Genomic DNA, 12,238 nt, shown 5'->3' with positions numbered 1-12,238 from the left:
ACATTATTGTTCTTCTCTCTTGTGTACAGCGGATCTTTTAATGAACTTCTCAGAAGAAAGAAAATGGCTGGCTCCCTCCCTCTCTTCCTCGCCCCCTCCCCTCCTCCTCAGTCTCGGGGTTTGCGGTCTCTGAAGAGGTGGGCTGGAAGCCTGAATCAAATGCAAATAAAAGGAGTGTGTATGTGTGTGTGAGAGAGAAGAACACTGTTTTCATATTAAGCTGACAAACTTGCCACATTAAAATAATCATTCCGGGGAGCAATGTAGGAGCCTGGCTTTCTATTTATGATTCCGAAAAGCATGGTGCCAGAATTTCAGCTCCCACCCCTCACAGAAAGCCTTTTATTGCTAAATAACAGATTTATGCAACTAATCTCAATGATGTTTTAAAAAGCGATACAGACGCAGCACTTTCTCCTTTTTCAGTGGCACATGGGGGGAGTGGGGTGGGGTGGAGAGAATCTCATCTTCTGCTTCTGTACGAAACAGGGCTTAATTATTTGTTAAAGCTCTGAGCCACAGAATTGGTTTTCACTACCTAGTCTCTATCCTGGAATACAATGGGTAATGATAAACGAAACAGCAGAATGCGTCTGAGAATAGTCAAAGTGTCTTTTCCTCCACAGCAAATAGCTTTGCCCATTCCCACATATTTGGGTATGAAGGACTACAGCATCCACAACAGATGACACGGCTTCCAGGCACCTTTGTTTTCAGAAACTGAGCAAAGGGATGGAATGAGAGAGAAGGGCATGATGAGAAGTTTGCATGCAGAAGGCCCCAGCCTCAACCCACAGCATCTTCAGGTAGGGTTTGGAGAGAATGCCAACAGAAACCCTGGAAAGTCACTGCCAGTCAGTGTAAACAATGCTGAACTAAATGGAGCAATGTTCTGACACAGTAGAAGGCAGCTGCTTATGGGTGGGGATTTTTTGGGGAGAGGTGTTACATGGTTATTGCAAGTATTTATTTGAGAACACTTGCTTGACCACTGAGTCCTTTAAATAGATCATAGACGACTCTCGGGTACAGAACTTCTACTTAGCTCTTGTGGTATGATGGTTCTGTCATTTATATATATTGTCTATATCAGAGGTTTTCAACCTTAATGGGTCCATGGCTCCCTTGACCAACCACGTTCCTTCTGTGGCACCCCTGTGGGATGAGCCGGCAGCCTCTCATCCCTTTTCAAACACCCTCCCTTGTGGAGTGTTCCCACAGTCTCCTCCCCTCTCCCCTCTCCTTGGGAGTCCTCTTGGCAGCTGCAGCTGCTGCCCCTGCCCTAGAGAGAGGTGCCTCCTCACACTGGCCCACAGGGGCCTGGGAAGCTCTCCCTGGCCAGCCCCAGAGGCACCATTCACCTGGGAAGCTTGTAGCCAGAGCTGCTGCAACAAACAGCTGTGCTAGCTTTTGGGAGGCAGAGATGCAAGAGGGCATCAGAGGAGGGAGGGGAGGAAAGAGGGACAGAGGCCAGTGTTGCCCACGACACCCCTGACCATCATTCAAGGCACCCCAGGGTGCCACGGCACACTGGTTGAAAACCACTGCTCTATATAGTTCTTGTAAGCATGGATCTCTTCTGGAATATTTCCTTTGCTATCTGGCCATCCTGCGAAACAGCATTTAGGATTTGCAGAACTCTATCATTCACACATCTTTTTCATTTAAAGAATGGTTAGGCCTTTCTACTACATGACTTACAAACATATTACAGATAAAAACCTCAGATTCCAAGAACCTTATATAATTTAAAACAAATTACACACAACAGCAACTGTGATTTGGAAGTAAATGCAACCGTGAGGATTGCAAGCCTTCTTGCAACAGTACAAAACCCTTCTAATCCTGAAAAACCAGCAAGTTACTGGTTTTTCCTTATTATTGTTGGTGATTCGTGTATGTATATTTGTGCGTATAAATAAATAGTCTGGTAAAAACCCCTGGTTGAAAGGATAAAGAAACTGAAGGTTTATTACGCCTAGCTAGCAAAGCCATTCTGAGTACATATGGCCGTCATGGACTCATGAGGTTAACAAAAGATCTAACACCAGCTGAGCGAAGAAGAAGTGGAAAGGACAGAAGTAAAGTCTGAGGAAACACAAGCTACAGTGCAACAAATCGTGACTCAAGAAGGAATCAACAAAGGAAGAATAGATTCCTTTCTGTTTATCACCTCTGACAGGTTCAGGTAACATATTACACGTGTTGCTGCTTTACTTCCAACAATTATAATAGTTCAACCCAGGTGTTTCTGTCAATTACTCCTTTGGCTGCTTGAGTGCTGTTGCTACTGGGCTGGTGTCCAGTAATATTCAACATCTGGGGCTAGTAGGGTCTTAATGATATTCTCTCTGCTGCCATGTCTAGAATAAACTGTGCTAAGTATTCATTTTGGCTGTTGATCAGTTCTGTCCTTTGGAGTGACTACACATTTCAGCCAGAGCCCCAGTTTTGATTGTAACAGTACACCTTCCTTGGATATGATACATCATAGAGATTTTTCTTCTGACTATAACACAGGCTGTCTTTTTAAATAATATGCATCAGGTCCTGATATGCTATGAAAAATCATCATTCCAAATTTATGTTTTACTTACACTTTCAATCCTATAAAGTGCGTAAAGCATTGCAACCTTAAACAATAATTTTCATTGATTATTATCTCTGGTGTTTTTCACCTTTTGGTTGCAAAACTCACCTTTCCTCACACTAGGATAATCATTATCTGTCGCAACAAGTGACCCATCAAAACCCACGCATCTTTCTTGGATTACCCTTTGGTGCACTTCTGGAACTGGAGAGATACAAATGGGAACGCCATAAAACTGCACCTGCCAAAAGGTTACTGAGTGCACATTTATTGGAACTTAAATTATCCAGCTGAATTTGCCCAAATCCATTGCTGGCATCAGTGGCTGAAACCAGTTGTGTTCCAGATAATTTCCTGTGCAGTTGGCAATTGAAAATGTTGCCTTAGTTTTGTTTTGCAGAAATATTTTGGACCCAAACGTATCATTAATTGTTATTAGTTCATACGTAAGGTCCAAACATATTATTTGGTCTCAGTCACAATTATCCATACAAACTGCAGGACTGACCCACTCTCTAGTTTTTCACTCTTCCTCTAGCAGCAGACTTAGTTGCTGAGAGCAAACAGATTGTAGCCAAAACAGGATCACTGAGAAACAAGAAGAGCTTATTAGCGGAACCTCCAGGTTTGCAGAAGTACAAAAATCATAACGGAGAATAAAATAAAGGGGGTAGTCCCCCCAAAAACAACCCAGTGAGGCTTCAGCATACTCAATAGCCTTGGCATGCTCAATGTCAATTGGCAAGGAAAACTGAAAACTGGTGGTGGGAGGAGGGAACAGAATGGGATAGCCACTCTGGAGAAATGCAGGGCTGACTGAAACCTTGAACCTATGTCTAGTAGGAGCTGAGAATACATTGGAACATTGTGTTGAAGGTCTCAGTTGCCTTGACTATAACTTTCCCTTTTCTCTCTCTCTTCCAAATGATGCAGTTAAATGTGAATGTTATTCCTTAGTGCAATGGAACTTTCAGAGCTGCATAAATTACAGTTGCTACCTTTGGATGTGTTTCTATGGAAGATGTTCTCATAAGCAATATAGGCCTTGAAACACATCTTTGTAATTTGCATGCACACCCCAGTGTGCTTCTAGGTGTGCTTCTATTAAATTAACTCTTTATAGCAAATTTGAAATTAGTCATGCCTCTAAACCCCAGCCTTTATTTACCGGCTTGTGCACTGAATGAGAGAAGTGTCCAAAGGAGAAGACATGCACACAGTGCCAGGCTCTTTTGCACCCTAGGCAAGCCCAACTTCTTGTACCCCCCAGCTAACTTCAATTTTCAGAAACAGATGTATTGTAGAAAAAAATGAAAAACTCAAAACTGCTAAAGTTATCTTAAATTGCAAGAATGAGTAATACAACAATCTTTGGTTATCTTTCTCAAATACCAAAGAAAACATTTTAGCACACAACTCATTTTGAATAACTGTGATGTTAAAATTTAAGCATCTTAAAAGTTCAAATTTTAGGCACATCAAAGTCTCACTTTGTGTGCCTTTTGTTTTGCAGATTTTGTCACCAATTCCTACAGGTTGAGTGCTGATGCTTGGGCATGTTCAACTGCTATAGTTGCCAAGCCAACTAGTTTCTTTTGCAACAATGTTGAGTATATATAGATTTTTAAGAAGTTTAAGCTTTGAGTTTAAACTCCTTTCACCACTTGCCACTGACATCGGGGGTGTGAGAAGGATCCTTAGAGCAACAGAAACATTAGGCACATTATGAAGGAGTTTTGTTATGAAGTAGTATTCCTTGTGGCAGAAAAGATTTTGGAAGTCTTGGAGCTATTGCTGTAAGTTCACAGCACAGATATTCAGCATCAATGTATTTCTTTCCATTGTGTATCAATGATTTCCCACCCAAATTCTTGTAAGCCTTAAGTACATATTCAGTAGATTTTTTGTTGATACTGTATACAGTATATAATACAGGAAGCCAAATAGAGAATTATATTGTCGTAGCTGTTGGAATCTCTCTTCAACAGATTTTATGGCCATGTTTAAGGCAGCGTAGTAGAAACCTACTTTGAATTTCTGCTTTTGGATCTTTCTCATCTTAAGTCTCATACTCAAATTGCAGTTTCTTTCTCCTTTTTCTAACTTGTTCTGTCTCAAAGTCTGGTGATATTTCTAGCTCCCTTGCAATCTCAGCAGCATCTATCAAAACTTGTTGAAAACCCTCATCACACCTATAGCCCAGAAGGTAATTCTTGGACACTTGCAATTGGTTTGTAGCTGAATTTAAATCAGCTTCCAACATCAAAAAGGATGTTGTACCATGTAACAAGGAAGACCACAAACCTGAATTTGAAAATTGTAGCAGCAAGGGCCTTAGCTTTAATTCAGGAAATATTTCCAGATTAACTTGTTCATTAAAGGCTTGTTCATTAAAGATCTTTATTCAAGCAACATATATACTACCAAGATGGTATCACAAAGCATCAATTTGACTCTTCCATCTTGTTTTGCTCAATGGCTTAACAGTTATGCCTGTGTCTGATGCATGACCAGTTAGAATTTGCCAGCACTGAGTTGATGCAGATAAATAATTATAGAACTGTTGAACCAAACCAAAGAAACTAGTTGCTTCCAGACAACACTTAGCAGCATCATTGACTACCAAGTTTAAAGACACATGGGTTTATGTCCAGGACAGTCTTCTGTAAGCCATTCATGTTATCTTTGCCTTTCATGTTATTCCTATTATTATAATCTTGACCAGGCAAATGCTCAATTCACAGCACAGATCTTCAGCATCAATACATTTGTTTCCATTATGCATCAAACATATTCTGAAATTCTTACAGGCCTTAAGTACATATTTACTAGCTGTTTTGTTGATACTGTATATACCATACTGTTCTTCTTGTCTAATTTCCTGTTGGTTAATATTATCAAGTGTTTCCCTTTAGATAAGTGCAATTCAAGTTCTCTCCAGGGCTGATAGCTTTCTAAATGGTCAATATTCCTCTAATGTGAAGACAGAATTGCTCCAATTGTCATCTAGTCTTTTGAACCTATTTCTTGCCGGATTGGCGCACCCTTTATTTTTGCTGAACAACTTACAGGGGGGGAAAAACCACCCATGTCTTTTGAAGTTGAATATATCAGCCATTGACGACACACTTCTTCACCAAATTCTTCAAAGCATAAAATAAAAGCAAAACCTTATCAGAAATTTATAAGATATAACAAAAAGTAATCCGTATAAAACTATGCCCCTTGGCTGCTGCCTAGTTGGCTTAGTGACAGCACTGGCCCTGCGTACACAGCACTCAAAAATCCAAATGAGCTGATGGACCTAAAAAGGTTGGGGACCCCTGCTGTAGTCTTTCCTTTGCTCTAAGGCTGGCTGCCTCTTAGTTTTTAGAAAGTACTTTTGAACAGCAGGGTATCTATTTGTTCTTCAGCTGCCCCACTGCTGTCTCAATGTCTTTGTAGCAGCTATTTCCTCTGCCCTGCGTATATCCTCCGAGGTGGCATGCTCCAGGTTTAAATCAGTCTCTCTCAGTAATCTGCTCTCAGTTTATCTGAGCTTATGCTGTGCCCTATGCAATCTTTTACAAGTGATTCAAATCACTCCCCAAACTCACATATTTGTGCTGACAGCTTTAAGTCAGTCATAAGTAGACCTAGGCTTTCGCCTCCATTCTAAACCATGAAGATTTCGAGCCTTTCATTTGAACCATTTCTTCTGGGCAATCCATATTTTTGCTTAACTATTTTACTTTTCACTTCTCTCCCTGCCCCCCAGATGCCACATAATACTGTATTTGTCTTGGTGCAATCTCAATAAAATGATGCCAGAGGTTACCGGAGTGCAGGGAAACAACCTGTACTTAACACTGTGCAGCGATGGGAGTTCTTAAAATGGCTGCTGCTGTACAGAATGGTTTCCCTCAGTGAAACCATGAACAGAATACTCTGGTTCCTATCAGTAGTGACTGGCTACTGGGGTTCTGCCACTCACTTGGCTTCCCTTTGGCTATGTTGCTGCTGCATACCAGGACAGAGGGGGAGAGCGAGGCAGTGAGGCTAGCAAAAAAGTTTTAGTAAATGGTGGAAGCGCCCAAGAATCAGCGCCTTGTGAACAATAAAGAGTGGACAGCTGCTACCATGGAGACGAACCACTTCTGTGCTGTTTGCCAGTAGGCTGCACCATTATTAGCAATGTTTCCTCCAACAATCTTTGTGAGCTACCGGGCCTGTAATGGGGAAGGTGTTCTTTAGCATTCCCAGACAACAGGGACCTTAGAAAATGTCCTGTGTGTTCCTGGACACCCTGTGCCTTGGACAGGCACACCAACTCGGGTGGGGGGCCGTCCAAAGGTAACTCAACCCCCTAAATCAGTGGTGTCCAAACTTTTTTCAAAGAGGGCCAGATTTGATGAAGTGAAGGGCCATGAGGGCCAACCAAAGGACCAAGCTTTTTTTAGGATTGAAGTTGTTGAGGTGTTTTTAGGATTGAAGTTGTTGAGGTTTGTTTAGGATTTTACCCCAGGAAATAAACTGCCACAGGGGCCAGATTAAACCAACCAGCAGGCTCCCAAAACGGACTTTGGACATGCCTGCCCTAAATATTTTAAGGGGGCCAGGCCCTCTCAATCTTCAGGCAGCCCTGCGTATGCCGAGCATGCATGATGCCACGCGTGTGATGTGTACCGCAGGCCCAGTGGCGGGCTCCTCCAGAGCGCTCTGCTTCCTGTGTTGTGTGTGTGCATGATGTCGCATCCATGAAACACGTTTTGGAACCCCCCCAAAAAAAAATCTTGGGAGAAATCCAGCGCCTAGGGGCTGGGATGCAAGTTCTGGCCCCATGCTAAGCACAAGGGAGCGAGGGTAGCCTCTCATGGAAACATCCAGTGATACCATGCCATTGCTTCCTCACTAGCAGGAAAGCTTTGGGGAATAAAAGCAGGGTCGGGTGGGGGTATAAGAGTTCAGAGCAAGTCTGTGGGGATCAATGGGGTGGGTGGCAGATGCATAAAAGATGGCTCCTTTTATAATGGAGACCACGCTGTCCATTTCATTGGGTTTCTTGCAAAAATCAAAGATTACAACTGAACAAGAACTGAAAATGGAACTTTGGACAGAGGGCAACCCACCCCTTAGAATGAGCTCCTTTCATAGATGGTATCCTTTCCTTCTTCTGTTATGGGGACTATTGAGAACCTTGCAGAAAAGGGAAAACATAACATGGACTGGCAATAATGATCGTTTGTAAACTGGTTTGTGTTTGCTGCAGATAAAAAGAAGAGAGAGCTTTTGCTTTGAAAAATGGCAGAAAATAGAGAAATAAGTCTTGGGGAAATACGAGCAACTTCAGGGAAATGGCTCAATGCCGCCTTAGGACTGCTTTTCTAATCAAATGGGGAAAGATAGTATTGCCACTGCAACACTCCACCCCTGTCTCTTGCTCAGGAGGAGCACCACCAAACCAAACTTCCCATCTACTTTGCTCCCACCCTGGGTAAGGGTCACGGGCCTGTCGCATACAGTGCTTGGCCTACAATTCTGTATTCTGACTGACTGGGTGGGGTTGTCCCTGCAGCTCTACAAAAGGGCAATCCCACCGCAACTGACCACACCACAGACCCTATCATTATAGCAAGGCAGGCGCTGGACCACACCCAGTTCCCAGCTGTATCCACTCAGCCAGCAATCAAATAATGCCCAACATTGCTATCAACCCCAAAACTCAGGCAGATATCGCACAGGACAAAGAAAATGATGCAGGCAAACACCTACTCCAGCACCACACTGTCTTGATGGATTTGTGTTTTTTGTTCCTTAACTGCTTTGAATCAGTTTTGCAACAGCCTTATGATTTCTCATCACTTACTGGTTTAACAAGTAAATATCATCTATCATGATCCACCATTAGCCATGTTGTTTGGTCTCCAAAATTGCCTTTTGCAACAAATGAAAGAAAGCCAGCAAGGCGTTTTGGTGCCCATGTGGCCTAGTGTTTAAATGGCTGCCGTCAGTAACTGAATTATTGGTGCTAATGTATAATTAATTTTTAAATTAATAAATAATAAAATGAACAACTTGCTGGCTGCAGGGAAAATGCAATAGAACAATTAGGGAATGACACCGAGGGAATGAATTATTCATACGTTAACACAGAAAAGGGGGACTCTGGCCTTTTTATATAATTTTTTTTTTTTACCCAAGTTTCTCGCTTCAGATTGAAATGTCCAAGATAATCCAGTTTTAGAGTGAGAAATATTATCATATCCTGCAATGCAAGAAACCTAGTAATCCTAAATAGAGTTTGTAGAATCTGATGCGCCTGTGTGAGAGATGGGTTTTTTTTTTACACGTAGTCAAGCAAAATAAATAAATAAATAAATAAATAAATAAATAAATCGAGCTTTACTTGCCTGCCAGCTATTTTTTTTCTCCAATGCTGGTGGAGCTGCAGAAAGGAAAGGAATTAAATAGAGGGAAATGATGCTTTTTCTATTGCCTTGCCTAACTTTGTTCAAGCCACTGGGAATGTTGTGGCATGGTGTCAAGTGCACACATTCTGAACATAGTTCGGCTGCAGAATTTGCTCCCACAAAAAGCAGGGATGGCTTTTTTAAAAAAGGATTAGAGAAAATCATGGAGGCTCCAGCTATTGATGACTACTAAGCCTGATGGCTCGGCTCTGCTTCCATTGTCAGAGGCGAGAATGCTTCTGAATAACAGTTGCTGGAAACTGGAAGCGAGGAGGCTGTTGTTGCACTCAGGTCCTGCTTTCTATGGGCTCCCCATAGGTATCTGGTTGGCCACTGTGGGAACAGGATGTTGGACTAGATGGGCCACTGGCCTGACCCATCAGGTCCTTTCTATGTTCTTATGCAGTGGCGTAATGGGTCAGTACATCTAGCTGCAAACCAGAAGGTTGGTGGTTTGAGCCCAGCCAGGAATGGCTGTGGGCATTGTAAGGGGTTGGACTAGATGGCTCTGGGGACCCCTTCCAACTGTACAGTTCTAATCAAATTATGTAAAACTATGTAAACCAGTATCATATTGCACTGTATATGGTCACCATGAAGAAATAATAATAAATCTCAATTATGGAACAAAGAATTTTGAATATAAGGAGTGAAACTGCTGGGCATTTATAGCAATCTGTAAAATCAACCAACTTTTTATTTGGGATCTATATCCTTTACAAGATTGCCCTTAACTAGGCAATGCCCTGTCTGTCCATCTTATTTCTCCAAATCACTTGGACAGTTTAGGAAGGAAGAGAATACCAGGAAACCCGGAGGAACAAGAGGTGAACATCTTGGGTTCTCTGACTCATGAGAATCCATCCAGAAGCATATTTTCTTTTGTTGTTGTTGTTTACTCATTTAGTTGTGTCCGGCTCTTCGTGACCCCGTGGACCAGAGCATGCCAGGCACTCCTGTCTTCCACTGGCTCCAGCAATTTGGTCAAACTCATGCTGGTAACTTTGAGAACACTATCCAACCATCTCGTCCTCTGTCGTCCCCTTCTCCTTGTGCCCTCAATCTTTCTCAACATCAGGGTCTTTTCCAGGGAAGCTTCTCTTCTCATGAAGTGGCCAAAGAATTGGAGCCTCAGCTTCAGGATCTGTCCTTCCAGTGAGAACTCAGGGCTGATTTCCTTAAGAATGGAGAGGTTTGATCTTGCAGTCCATGGGACTCTCAAGAGTCTCCTCCAGCACCATAATTCAAAAGCATCAATTCTTCGGCGATCAGCCTTCTTTATGGTCCAAAGACACCAGGCATATATTTTCTTTAGGAAACGAGAAAAGAGTACAGAGGAGGGAAAGCTGCATGAACACAAATGCTATAGTGCCTGTGTGAAGCCAGAAACAGTTCTAAAAATCCTTGTCAACTTTTCATTTCAGTTTGGATAACAGGCCTATGTAGCTGTTCAAAGTTTGTTTGTTTTTTTATTAAAAAAAAGAGCCAGTTATTTTTAATAGTGTTTTATGTTTTGTGGTATGCATTTTGTCATATGCTATGCTGGTATTTTATGAGATGGTGGTATATATATATATATATATATATATATATATATATATATATATATTTTCCAAATACCACCTATAACTGGAGAAGGGGAGAAGGAAAATTTCCTGACTAGTTGTGTAAAAAACCCACCACGTTTCTGTAGTTTAAATCCAACTTCTATTCTTGGATACTGTGATGATTAAAATCAAAAGGTGCCCTTATTATCTCCAGTGCTGTCTTATCTGATAATATAGGTGATAGAATTTCACCCAGGGTTTCTTGCAAATGGACGTCATATTTTTCCCCCTCCTGTGACAAAAATGTTTCACTTGCCATCATTCATTTTGCTATGTAGAACGTATTTATAGGCTCTGATCCTGCCCTCCTTTTGCCCTAAAGTCTTTGCTTTTCAGACCTTTATAAAAAATGTTGCTTTCTTTTTGAAATCTCATCCGACCTGATTAATTTGTCTCCCAGCCCTTATGTTATTGAACAGAGATTTAAATCCATGGCCGGAAACATTTATATTTTTCAAATGACAATTTTACAAAAGGAAGGAAAAAACAGAAACAGAAATATTGATTATGCAGTTCATATTAAAACAGCAAATGCTGTTCGCTTAGGAGTCCTTTGTTCTTTGTGTTTGGAGCCCACACACTAGTTTCAAACTCCATTGTGTTACATTGTCATTCCAGTAGCTAACCTTTCATTTAGGGTTTTCAGCTGTCAATCCTAATCCCAATCCTAATGCACTGTTGAAAGGATTTAGCAGATGTCCCCTTCTGCTGCTTCCACTGGTCTCTGGCAACAGGGATGGGGGGGGGGGGGGCAGTGGCTGTGCTGTTATGGAGGCCTGCACTGCCACTGCTTACACTGGGCCCTGTAACGCAGACCCTCCAAGTGTCCTTATTTTCTAGGGGAAAGTTCAGGATTTACAGAAGCCATCCCAGTTTCTGATTTTATCCCAGAATGTCCCACTTTTCCTTAGGACGTCCCTATTTCCTTTGGAGAAATGTTGGAGGGTATGGAATAGGATGTCTCTCTTTTCATTGGAGAAATGTTGGAGGGTGGTTGGGCAGGGCAATAATGAAGCTGGGTCAGATATAGATCTGTTGGATCCTATGCTGGTCCAGATCTTGGAGAGAGGCCCAATCCACTCTGTTGCAGCAACTTTGAGCTGGCATCAGGAACTCCCCCTCTGCTGAAAACAATTTTTCTCCCAAACTTCTACTGTAGCTGGCAGGAACAGCTTGGTGAAGGGATGGCTCCACTACTCTGCCCTGCGATGCTACTCCCTGGCTACAGTTTGGATTACTCTGCCTATCTGGCAAAGGAATTGTTAAAAATTAGGGCTCTCTTAGGAAAAAGAAATATGATGTTGGAAGAATTTGGGGCGTGTGCCAACCATAGCGAAGAGCTTTTGAGCCATGTTTATTTCAATAGGATATTTTAGCACACACTTAAATTACTTCTGTTGACATTAATGGCGTTTAAAGGAACTGATGTTGGCTGGTTTTCACCCTCAGTGAGATGCCAAAGATAAGAAAGATATGAAAAGGGCTATATGTTCTATCTTGGAAAAATGACCCTTGGTTCCAGTAAGTGCAGCACTGTGACGCTGAAATTGCCCTGAACTTTTGGGAAATTACGTAAATCGTGAAACCCTGCT

At 42.0% G+C, this 12,238-nt stretch overlaps 1 long non-coding RNA gene across 2 annotated transcripts in view; it reads left to right on the top strand.

Annotated features, from left to right (window-relative positions):
• LOC310683667 overlaps positions 1-12,238 on the top strand; it is a 147,106-nt gene that overhangs the window by 68,196 nt on the left and 66,672 nt on the right. The gene's annotated exons all lie outside the window — the stretch shown is intronic.

This window comes from Podarcis tiliguerta (assembly GCF_965153285.1).
Source record: "Podarcis tiliguerta genome assembly, chromosome: 1".
Lineage (NCBI taxonomy): Eukaryota > Metazoa > Chordata > Lepidosauria > Squamata > Lacertidae > Podarcis > Podarcis tiliguerta.
The sequence above is the reverse complement of the archived record's forward strand: the minus strand, read 5'-3'. Positions and strand labels throughout refer to the sequence as shown.